Raw genomic sequence first — 13,390 nt, 5'->3', positions numbered from 1 at the left:
CGGTTAAAAGAACACATGGCACAGTATGACTGGAGCATAAAAGTAGCGACGGATGGCATAGCACATAACGTAACACTGATGGCGAACCTCAAGGCAGGACACAATTAAAATCACATCTCTTGACGCACACGACTAACAGCACTAAACACAACACTGATGTGGCACACTGATGATGAGCAATACAGAGGATCTGCCAGGCGCTAGGAGATGAGGGAGACCTGAAGAAGGGAGGGAGTGGAAGAGATGGGGGAGGTGAGCAGGGGGCGCACGGGAGAGGGCCAGGTAGGGTGGGAAGGAGAGAGGCAAGTATGGGGTGCAGGGTGTCAGGGGAGGGGGGGCGGAAGGAAATCCGCTCTGGGAGAAGAAGGAAAGAGGAAAGGGGGCCCTGGGGAGGGGGGGGGAACAAGGCCAGGTTATAGTTGGAAGGAAGGGTAGATGTCACGGCGAAGTTCGTCATCCGGGAGGGGGAGGCGTTGGAAATTGCCCTGATGAAGGAGATGGAGGGTGTGGAGGTGGAGAGAGGGAGGGATACAGCGATAGAGGCGCGGCAACGGGCGGGGGGTGGAGAGGAAGGAGGAAACCAGAGGGGGGGGGATCAAGTCTGCGAACAATGTAAAGGATGTGGAGATGTTGGAGGAACAGGAGGAGGTGGGGGAAGGGGATCAGTTCATACAGGAGCCTTGTGGGGGAAGGAAGGCGGAGACGGAAGGCAAGGCGGAGCGCATGGCGTTCAAGGATTTGGAGGGCCGTGTAAAAGCGGGTGGGGGCGGAAATCCAGGCAACGCTGGCATAACAGAGGATAGGACGGATGAGGGATTTGTAGGTGTGGAGGATGGTAGAAGGATGCAATCCCCAGGTCCGGCCAGACAGGAGTTTCAGAAGGCGGAGGCGGGAATGGGCTTTCTGCTGGATGGTCAGGAGATGAGGGGTCCAGGTGAGGTGTCGGTCAAGGGTGAGGCCAACGTATTTCAGGGTGGGGGTGAGTTGGATAGGACGACCATAAAGGGTGAGGTAGAAATCATGGAGGCGAAAGGAGCGAGTGGTGCGGCCTATGATGATTGCCTGGGTTTTGGAGGGGTTGAGACGGACGAACCACTGGTTACACCAAGTGGTGAACTGGTTAAGGTGGGTTTGGAGGGAACGTTGAGACCCTTGAAGGGTAGGATAGAGAGCAAGGAAGGCGGTGTCATCAGCATACTGGAGAAGGTCCCCCAACTCTCTTGTGGTTCCCTTTTTAGGTACTCCACGTCGACGTCTGCTCGTAGATACGTATCGTCGGTAGGTTTTCCGTCTTTACATCCCGACATGACAGCGACGACTCTCCGATGAGGTGCGGACCTTGTGTTTTGCTATTACTGCGAGTCTTGTAAATATCGCTTTTATTTAGTAATTTTCCCGGCTAAAACTCTTCCCTTTTATGATTAAGACAGTCTGCGCCACCTTTCGGAGGAAGTGGGGAAGTCAAAGAGTCACAAAAGTTCATATTAAGCAGTCTGTGAAACACGTAAACGTTCACTTCAGTTAGCGTGTTAGTTAATGCCTGCGCTTTCCGATAGATGGTGATGACTAACTGCTGAATAGCTTTGGTTCCGTAAAACCTTCACCGATTAGTACTAGGTTAATGAAGTGAGTAAAGCACTCTTGTATTTCACTTTCACTCTATATTCAAGGATTAAGATGCTGATGGATTATGGTCTCTTTTAAAAGGTTCCTAGCCTGGAGGAATCCAAATAGTCCGCAAATGCCGATATGCACGCGCTCTACGTCCAGTTTCGCAACTAACGGCACACGACATTTTCAAACGTCCACACTTTAATATCTCAATACCGGTATCTCTGAATTCCCTCATATCAGCAGATAATTTGAGTTCCTGTCGTCTTTATGTCCGTAAAGTTCCAATCTAGCACTAAAGTCCTAAAATCCCCTTAATACTCCGTTGCTACCAACAGTCGGACATCGTACACTACATCACTTTTAATCTCTGTAATATTCTAAGAGTTTATCGTGAATCATAATACGATAAAGTCCAATCTAATTATTGTCTCGCTGGCTGACACGGGTTCCCCGCTCTTTATCGAAACAATCAAGGAAAAAGGCGTCAATAATGTCGATCAGACCTTTTTATAGGTTTTTCATCACAAGAGTTTAACGTAACTGCCTTCTCCATGACGGAGCTTCCGTGGCTTTGCTGTGATTAGAAGTTAAACTACTTGCTGATATACTATAATTTTGATCTGCATTTACCGAACTCTTATTCTATACTATTTTCCCCTCTAAAAATTCTATTCTTAATTTTAAATTATTCTTACTATAGCTTTTATCACTGTAATCTGAACCGAGGTGTTACAGTAGCCATGGCGCTCCTCCAGAAACACTAAGGGGAGCGCCATCCAGTTGACCAATCATTACGTTGCCTGTCTCTGGCTTAAAAATAAATACTTGGTATGTGATTGGGAATCTTTCGCCATTGTATTCACAATGGAGAAATTCGAGTTCTATCGAGAACATAGAGAATTTTTCCTTGAAGCTGATAATCAGGTGTTGAGAAAGGTTTTGGCCTGTCCAAGAAAAACGGCTAATATTGTTCGTTAGGGATCACGAATTTCCGCCTCCTGCTTCAAGGTTCATCATATCAGGAGTGCAGACAACTGCGTGGCCGCCGCTTTTAGTCACATGTATGAAGACAGTACTGACCTTCATGGGCTGAGGCCAATGAAGAACTTACCTCCAGTTACGCCGTCTTGACTGAAGTTCTCGAGTTCTTTTGTGATCTCAAGAAGAGATGGAAGAGTATTCCCATATTTGTCAAATAAAGAAAAGGCTTTTAAAAGGGGAGCACATACGTGGCCTTAAAAATGGTATTGTGTGGCTGGCTGGCTCTGAGCACTATGGGACTTAACATCTATGGTCATCAGTCCCCGGTATTGTGTGTCCACATGACAGAGGCGACCGTAATATCAAGGTTTATTTGCCTCTGGTGTTGGATTCCGCTGCTTTTAGGTATTTCCGTATTTCTGCAGTGAGTGGTCACCTACGTTTTCATGAAATTGGCAAAAATTAGGCAGCATATGGTTTGGCCTGCTGTCTGTAAAGATACGCGTTGGTCAGTGATGGAATATCAGCCGTGAAAACAAGCAAACCCCAATTATAACTCACGCAAAGTTCTCCCAGAGTCTACTGGCGAGAGCAGACCCATGGATCGCCTCTTTGTGAACTATGTAGGACTCTTCCCATGTATCTGCGGTGGAATGAGCGGACAGGGGGAGGCGGGAGGAAAGTAGTATATTGATGATGCTGGATGGATTTTCATGTATTAGTTTCTTAATTACCATCCTCGGGGTCACTAGTGGCCAATCCATACATCTTACCAAAATCTTGGTTGTCTCTGGACCACCGAGTACCCTAGTGAGTGGTAACGCTGTGGTATTTACCTCTAGAGAATTGTCGATATTTTGTTTCGAGCATGGTTTTAGATATATTACCACCACTGGTCACTACCCAGAACTGTCTTTCACTGAGAATGTAAATAGAAATCTGAATGGTTGCCCTGATAATATTTCAGGCCAAGTCTCAAAAACGTTGGGATCTTTCTATCCCGTGGTTAGATCTGGCGTATAATTTTGCTCAACGTGAAGCCGCTACAGCCACTCTGACCTCGTTAATTCTGCCCTATCCGATTAACCCTTTCTGCGTCTGTTATTCCTAATGGCATCGTAAAGAATTCCTGGCTTTTTTGAGCTTCCTAATGCTTCAATGATACCGTTTGGCATCGCTTCACGTAGTTCCAAGTTTGGCATCAGATCACAGTGGCGTTTCCTTTCATGACTCGCCGTTTGTTTGAAGTTCAGAACAAAGAAGTGTCGTGAGCTGTGCTACTGCATTTGTGAGTGAACAATAACTGTTGTGTTTAGTTTTATTATGTGCATACTGAAATTCTTCGTTATGGAACAAACTTTATGTAGTTCCTCAATGGCAAGGGAAAGAAATACGGTAAGTTTACAGTAAAGTTATGTATGCATTTTTTATTATGTAATTTTTAATAATTCCATTTAGAATCGTTATTTTATTTATTAACCAATAGCTTCAAAAGAACTATTGCAATGGATATGGCTTAACTGCAATATATATAGTAAATATTCATCACAAAATAATTTTCCACATTTTTTTTCTAAATACTCCTTTGAGTAACCTTTGGACGATTGATGACATATTCCCTCAGCGAGTCACACATAAAATCATGCAAGGTAACTGGGAAAAGTGCAAACACAACATTGAGCTCGTTTACAGGTGGCAGGCACATAGGTACGATTATGGGAGGAGCACTTCAAGGGGAAGGCCGATGACTGAGTGTTCGTCCGTAGGTTCAACGTCAGTGCCAAGGCCAGAGCAAACCCTTCTAATCAACTGAATCACCGTTTCATATGACTCTGTAAAATCTTAATGTTTTTGAGTCCTGTTAACCTCTTGGTCTATAATGAATCGCAAGGGAACAGCTTTAGAGTTCAAGTTAGTTAGATTATGGAAGGAAGGGACAAAGGCTACCTTCGTTTATCTGACTAACATGAGCTCTAAAGATCTTCTCATGAGTCAATCTCTCGCTCCATAATCGATCTCATGGGAAGATCTTAAGCATTCATGTTAGTCATATCAAGGGGGGCAGTTAGCCCTTGTCCCTACCTTCTGCAACAGCCGCCAGAACCCCACGTGGCGTGTTTGAATGTCAGTGGTGGCGGTTAAGCCATGCTGGCTCGATACTCAATCGATTTCCTTTTTCTTTGCCTCTTAACTTTAGACCTCGCCAACGGCGTCCTAGGTAGCGATAAAAGCGCGTTGCGGGAAGTGATCAGTGATCAGTGAGGTCGATGTAGATCATGGAGTCGTCCAGACTTTTTTTTTTGAGTCTTTTTATGAATGAGGAACGTCTGTGAATGGGGAGCGTCTGATTCACAAGCGGTCACTGTCTGTCCAACCAAGTAGTTTCTGTTAAAGGACATCCTAGAGTGTCTTGGAGCCTATGAGCTTATGGCTGCTTCGAGCTGTTTTTGGCAGTTGGACGGCACCGGACGCGGCCCAGTCTCTTGGCGTCTTAAGGAGCAGCAGAATGGCCCCTTCCTCCCCAAGCGAATTCCCTTTGCCTCTCACCTCCTCTTTCTCCTTCTGATGGTTTTCGTGTTACCTTGACAGTTAAACTGTGAGGCTGACTATACAATATGATTGAGAATGTATGCAAAATTTAGTGACAACATTTATTTTCCCTAAACAAACACAGACATAAATTGTGCTAAACAAGTTTTGATAACAAGTACACTCCTGGAAATTGAAATAAGAACACCGTGAATTCATTGTCCCAGGAAGGGGAAACTTTATTGACACATTCCTGGGGTCAGATACATCACATGATCACACTGACAGAACCACAGGCACATAGACACAGGCAACAGAGCATGCACAATGTCGGCACTAGTACAGTGTATATCCACCTTTCGCAGCAATGCAGGCTGCTATTCTCCCATGGAGACGATCATAGAGATGCTGAATGTAGTCCTGTGGAACGGCTTGCCATGCCATTTCCACCTGGCGCCTCAGTTGGACCAGCGTTCGTGCTGGACGTGCAGACCGCGTGAGACGACGCTTCATCCAGTCCCAAACATGCTCAATGGGGGACAGATCCGGAGATCTTGCTGGCCAGGGTAGTTGACTTACACCTTCTAGAGCACGTTGGGTGGCACTGGATACATGCGGGCGTGCATTGTCCTGTTGGAACAGCAAGTTCCCTTGCCGGTCTAGGAATGGTAGAACGATGGGTTCGATGACGGTTTGGATGTACCGTGCACTATTCAGTGTCCCCTCGACGATCACCAGTGGTGTACGGCCAGTGTAGGAGATCGCTCCCCACACCATGATGCCGGGTGTTGGCCCTGTGTGCCTCGGTCGTATGCAGTCCTGATTGTGGCGCTCACCTGCACGGCGCCAAACACGCATACGACCATCATTGGCACCAAGGCAGAAGCGACTCTCATCGCTGAAGACGACACGTCTCCATTCGTCCCTCCATTCACGCCTGTCGCGACACCACTGGAGGCGGGCTGCACGATGTTGGGGCGTGAGCGGAAGACGGCCTAACGGTGTGCGGGACCGTAGCCCAGCTTCATGGAGACGGTTGCGAATGGTCCTCGCCGATACCCCAGGAGCAACAGTGTCCCTAATTTGCTGGGAAGTGGCGGTGCGGTCCCCTACGGCACTGCGTAGGATCCTACGGTCTTGGCGTGCATCCGTGCGTCGCTGCGGTCCGGTCCCAGGTCGACGGGCACGTGCACCTTCCGCCGACCACTGGCGACAACATCGATGTACTGTGGAGACCTCACGCCCCACGTGTTGAGCAATTCGGCGGTACGTCCACCCGGCCTCCCGCATGCCCACTATACGCCCTCGCTCAAAGTCCGTCAACTGCACATACGGTTCACGTCCACGCTGTCGCGGCATGCTACCATTGTTAAAGACTGCGATGGAGCTCCGTATGCCACGGCAAACTGGCTGACACTGACGGCGGCGGTGCACAAATGCTGCGCAGCTAGCGCCATTCGACGGCCAACACCGCGGTTCCTGGTGTGTCCGCTGTGCCGTGCGTGTGATCATTGCTTGTACAGCCCTCTCGCAGTGTCCGGAGCAAGTATGGTGGGTCTGACACACCGGTGTCAATGTGTCCTTTTTTCCATTTCCAGGAGTGTAGTTTAAGACTGCAATGGACAAGAATCCTGGGTGGCATAAATGTGTCAAGTGCTCTGGCCCTAAAAATGTAGATTACGCAATCTGAATTGATCTGACGCTAGGCAGAATTCGATTGAATAAATCTACTGTGGTTTCACTACATAGGTGCAGATGACTGCAAGTGGTGATTGAGATCTGTACGCCATGACAAGGCCAGAACAGCAGTAAGTTACCCTGATTGCTTCGTGCGGCACTGTAACTTGCAGCTGGCGAGATGGGTGAGGCAGAGGTGAGACGTGAGGCGGCACCTGTGAATCGATCGTGACCGCGAAAGAAATGCAAAAATTTCACAGTCTAGCGATCAGGCAGACGGATAGCAAATTAACTCTCTACCAGAACCCTGAAATCGCGGTAGATCTCAGTGTGTGTGACGCAGACATTCGCTGGTCGTGCCAAGGACCAATTTGGTTCACTTTTACGACAGAAAGCACAAGGATATCAAACGTCAACTCTGGTAAACTAAAAACGAATTGGTGTGCCTTCAGCAAAAAAGCAGTCCGAGACGTTTGAAGTCACACTGTCGATACAGTAAGAACTTCACCACAGGCTCTCCAGTCTAATGGTACTCGCAAGTGAAGTCAGTCTCAGGACAGTTCCCAAGCACCAGCCACACATGCTAGAGCTTCGATCAGAAGTCGCCTTACCAGATCAAAGTTCAGCAACCGAATGCCTTGCACCTCTCAAGAGAAACTTCCGTTTTCCCGCAATCTTGAGCCAATCATAGGGATCTAGAGGTCTTAAATCTCCCCTCCCACATGACAGCACAAACTCATGTCGAACCGGGGCATGGGTTACAAAACCTGCATCTCTGGAAAAAAAAAAGAAACCGCCAATTACTAGCTTTTCTTATGTTTTCGCGGGGTGGGAAGATATTATTCACTGAACTCACATCACGTCCCGTGGTAACAAGTGAACAGATCAATCTTAAAGATTTTCTGTGCCTTGGAGCTTGTTAGTCCTAGCTATGAGGTGTAATAAAGATTATTTATCTAAACGTTTCTTGTACAATCGAGGTGGCTGTTGGAAGAGGATCACAGGCCTATCTGCAGTATCAGCGAACACGTAAACTCGTGAATTTTTACTAAGCCTGGCTCTCTACGCAATGCTCTGTTTTACGACTCCACTGAGTACATGCATTCCTTCAGTCTGCCGCCCCCAGTCTAGTGTTCATCTTGCGCCAATGCAGGCATCGAGGCATTGTTCTGCTGGAGACCTGCCTCAACAAGGGGCTGCTCTGTCTGCCGTGTATGGCCGTGGACCTGTTGAGCAAGATTTACTGAGGGATGGGGTCACCACCAATTGACTTCAACTCCAAACATTCCATTTCTATGAGGTAAGAACCATAAAAATACCTCATGCTTTTAGTGTCCTACCAGGGTCCATCAACGTCTGCTCAGGCCGTAAACTTTCTAGAGTCTCGTTCAAGGTGTGTAAGGTTGTAATAAAATTTTTAATAATTTTCCATATATGAAAAATATGTGAGTGGGTAACCTGTCATCTCTCACCTGCTGTTGATTTCTGCATGGGTAGTGACTCACTTCAGTCATGTTTAGTGTGACACGAACCAGAAGAAATCTTTGAAAATAGTAGGAGAATCTCGTCCTGATAACCGATATATATGTGACAAAAGGTCACTTTGCCAAACAGGATTGCACATGGCTAAAACACATCCTAGCATGATCTCATTCATTCGAAGGGTCATTCACTCACATGAAGCTGAAAGCCAGCAAGAGAACATATGAAGGGCTTATTTCAATAGTGGTACATGTCGATATTTGTTCGTTTTGAGATAAAGAGTACTGAAGTTAAAGGAGGGCTGAAAAATCTGCAGTTGAGATACCAGAAATATTCAAGCATATGGCTTCTTGCTGGAGATGAGCCTTTCTTTCTGTTTGTTTGGATCATTAATTTCAGAATCATTATAGGCAGAAAAGTGGAGGTAATGGACTTGTATCACTATTGAAATAAGCCTTTCATATAAAAACTGCCGTGAGTAGTACGAATTATGTTAGACCCAGGGGTCATTGCTACATAACAGACTTCGGATAAACATTTGAAAGGCAGTTAAAAGGCCTTGTAGCAAAGAAAACTACCCACTCAGACCGTATCCTGAGGTTAGAGAGGTCTAATGTCCCTAATCATTTACAATGTCCTGGAGTATGAACTGTTCTCTGCTCTTTGATTTACCCCTGCTCTATCACTCATTTGGTCTCGTTCATCAAACACATACATTCTCAAATTCTCAATGAACAAGGAAATCACATGTGTAATCTGTCTGTCTTAATACATTAGTTGTGTAAATTTGTGTATTATTTTCTATGACAAAAAAACAAATACAGGCACATAATGAGAGCATTAATAAATATGCAGACAAACATATAGCACAATCAAGACAGTTCAGTTAATACATACAGAAACACAAAGATATTCCATAATAATATTACAGAAAGGTATCCTATCGCTCCCTCCACACGGGTCCCCGGTGAGACAAATTTTACACTTGAAAACGTCACATCAATTGAAAACATGGCACTTATGCACTTGCACCTACTCTGACTGGTAGGACTGAAGAACGGAAATTAGCGTCAAAGTGGAATGGTCTCTCACTCAGCGCAAGACATGGATGACGTCGCAGCAGATGTCTCTGGCGTTTCCTCTCATCTCGTAGCATCTGGTGTCTCGGCAGCAAACAGCATCTTGGGCAGCTTATGAACCTCAGCTGGACCCATGGTGTCATCCTGGCCACGCAGTAGTTAGCCATCAGCGACTGGCGTGACAGCATTGCATTTGACGTGCAGACCGCCCACTGGCATAGAAATCCGTTCAGCATTAGTGGGATGTGGGGCAGCCCTGATCTTCACATTCACCTCTGCATCGAAACGCCACGAGAGACATCCGAATAGCTCACCTGTTGTCGACGGACATGTCCCTCTTGGCGCCCTGCTGGATCAGTTAGGATCGGCGTGCGTCGACTGTGGTGCCACGCGACTCGCTTGTCCCTCAACAAACGGCCAGGCAGGTTGTTGGCCACTAGGGTGTTGCTGCCGGCGCCAGGTGGCATCCCGCTGTCTGCACTGGCTTGTGAGACTGGTATAGTCTGTCGATAAACTGAAGAGCGAGCGAGCGAGTCCCCACTCTGCCATCCCAGCTACGTCAAAAGGCGCTTCTACAGGCTGTTTCACAACGTACTACCGCCCCTGCCGCGGCGCGCGCTTTAAATCTGTGACGACGTCGTGTACAGATACTTCTCAGCTGCGTTCACTCTTAGACAAATGCATTAAGACCATAAGGAATACAAAAAACGATAGCTTCTTCCGAAACAGAACATTATAGAGTAAATAATATTAAGATAAGAAAGGCAGTCAGTATAATACTACAAACATAGAACTGAATGACTGTTCATGTGAATGTATTGTATGTTCCTCTATTGCTATCCATAAAACGAACCCAACATAGTGCAATCAATATGTAGAATTTGAGGCTTGTTCTTACTTTGTGTTTCTACTAAAAGGTAGTTTTATTTTAAGGACTGCATTGAAACTTAACAATTTTTGCAACACTAAGAGTATTTTAAAAGTAAGCAGAAGTTTATAATTTTGAGTGTTGTATTAGTCCAAATTGCACTACTTTTTTTTCACTGTCTCCGCAAACGTGTCTCAAAAGTATGTGTATAATGTTATGCATATTGGGTATTTACTCTGTTGTCAGCTGTCAAAAAGGTTATATGTGTTTTGGTAGAGTCAACGATTATTTGTTTTGTATAAAAATAGATCAGAGAATCTGTATTAAATATTGTTATAGGTATGGAATAAAGTGTATGAAAATTTTATAAATGTTAAATATTGCTTTTGGTGAGCCTGTTACAAGTGAACCAAGGGCATACAAGTGGTATAAACATTTCAAAGCAGGCCTTAATGGACATCGGTTTTAAAAGCATGGATGAGATTAAAAATGCACAGTTAAGAGACCTATAAACTACCCCGAAGAAACAGTTCCTAAAGAATTTAACGAATTGGAAAAAGCACTGGCAAAAGTATATAGTATGTAATGGGGAATATTTTGAAGAATATAACATTGCTGTATATTAACAAATAAAGTTCTTACCAAAAAATAAAAATTAATATGTGAAAGCACATCGTATGTCAAGGTTTTTGCTTAGAAGTCCAGAATCGATGTACATGTTTTCAAGAAAATTTCAGCAGTGTTTAGTATAACTATTGTGCACATATTTCAAGCAATATGTCTCAGAATCAGGTGAATTGTGACCAAGATAGATATTTAGTGTGTAGGGAAGCAGCCTACTCACGCTGTAGTAAATTCACATCAGTTTCCATTGTGTGCCAGCCAGTCTGCTGTAACTAGCTCTGACGTCATAAATGTTGCGCAATACCTTAAAATTCAAGCAAATGATCTGAAACTTTTCCAGCATGTAAGGAATAATACTAAATTAATGTGTATTAAATATCAGTTCGATAACTTCAGCCATTTTTGTAATTTGGACGTTTTTCTAAAAAAATAATTGGCGCAACAGAAAAGAGCTAGAGACTTCAAAATTTATATTTAGATTCATCTTTCATAATGATTTAATAAAAACAGTACTTTGGATTTCACAAATTGAGACTTTAGTGGAAATTCATGATTTTCTGGTTTTCGTCTCAAAACTGAAGGAAGCAAGATAGATTAAGTAGGCTAATGAATAAGACTAGGATGTTTAGATTTAAATAGGTTGGAGGTCCGCTATGACTATGAAGATGTGAAAAGTTTCTTTTGAATACCTATAAAATTATAGCGATAGCGGATCTCAAAAGGACCAGTTCAGAGCTCATCTACTGCGTGCAGCGTAACTTAATTATTTCTCTCGCCCAAGATATTTAACTTAGCCACGTCATAATTTTATTATAAATACTTACCTGCGTGCTAAATGCACAATTAAATTAACAGCTTCATAAGCCATCAGCCAAAGAAGCTATAAATTATTATGTAACTTGAAGTGGTGCGTTACTAGCCCAGCGGCCAGTCGTGAGAGCCAAGTTAGAACCGGCGTTCTCTTAGCCGTCCGCACCGAGGCTATATACTGTATATAAGAGCACTGCGCGAGTAAGGAAGGCCCCAGTTCTCTCCAGACGCTGAATAGCACGTCAGCTGTGTCGGGAGTCGCTTCGCTACGGTAGCGCTGCTACAAACTGCCTCGGGTGCCGTATTGAGTTACGATGTATACGCGTAACTGTGCAAACATTTCAAATGAAGGATTATTTTGGAATGATTTTCATTATCTAGCTTCAGTTTGCGTGTTGTTGTATTTTCACGTGCCGTCGCGGTACAGACATTCTACCAATCATTTTAGCGTGGCGTTTGATGAGATTTTCTCATCAAATTTTGGCGAGCATTCTTTTGACATTCAATTCGGACATTTATAGTTGCATCAGCGAATTAGACTCTGAACTGCTCTGTTTGTTAGGCTGTTGGGATAATTGTGATGTTATCAGTGAATTTCAGAATATACTCAACTATTTTGGAAAATTGTTTTTGATTAGAAATCCCGAACAATCTCCTACTTCTTCAGAGCTATAAGCTGCAGCTATAATAATATTCTCAGGTTAAGTGGGCACTAGGAACTCTCATTACAGGCTCCACGTTTCGTTAAATCACTTTCTGGGTGCCAAAAAGCAAAGAGAGAGCCAGTGTTGAGAACGGCGAAAGACAGCATTATACAACATTCCAAAAGCCGGGAAGTGCAGTGTTTTTCCCACATTTAAATAACAAACTTTATTTCACAAGCAATTTGCTTACTCACTCGCCGCCCCACATATGGTGCATCGGCCGGGAAATCAACTAAGTGAAAGTGATTTTTAACTATTCGGATTCGCGAGTGAAATGCGACACGCAACTGAGTAATGGAACAGTGAAAGTGTGACATGGGCAGGTGGACAACGCAGTTGAATTAACAACGCATCTAGATTGACGGAGCTGGCACTGAGTCTAGCGGTGCTGCCGGCATCGCGAGAAGCCAGTTTCGCCGTACCGCAGTCGTCCGCCGTAGCAGCCGTAGCCGCGCCTGCAATTGCGGGCCACGCAATTGCACCACAGCCGTCGGAGTGCCGTCTGCAGTTCAACGTGCCACGTCGCATCAGGAATCCTGGTACGCCGCGCCGGCAACAACAACGTCGTGCAGAAGGAACTAAGTTAAGTGAAAAACTGTTTAAAATTTTACTAACCTGCACTAAAAGACTGTCGGCGTTGGAACCGCCAAAAGAAACTGGGGTTAAACCTAAATCAGAACCTATGTCTGTTGAGCAAACTGTAAATCCAGACAACGTTTCAAATGTAAATATGCATGAAAGTAGTAATGTTAAAGTGAAATATGAAGTATTGTCTCCTGACAGTAGTGTGGGAAGGGAGAATGATTCAATAATAGAGACCCCTGGAGTAAAACAGAAAGTAGAAAATATGAATTTATTGGATGAAGGTTTCTCTGGTGAATTAAAAACGAAACAGTCTTCAGAGATGGTAGAGTTTAAGAAAGAACAGTTAAATAGGACTAACCAATCAGAAGTTTCATTTAGTTTTGATTATTCTGGTATTGGAGCTAGTTTTTCGTCACCTGAGTGTGATAAAAAGCCAG

This window comes from Schistocerca cancellata, chromosome 1, assembly GCF_023864275.1.
Source record: "Schistocerca cancellata isolate TAMUIC-IGC-003103 chromosome 1, iqSchCanc2.1, whole genome shotgun sequence".
NCBI lineage: Eukaryota > Metazoa > Arthropoda > Insecta > Orthoptera > Acrididae > Schistocerca > Schistocerca cancellata.
This window is presented reverse-complemented; position numbering follows the sequence as displayed.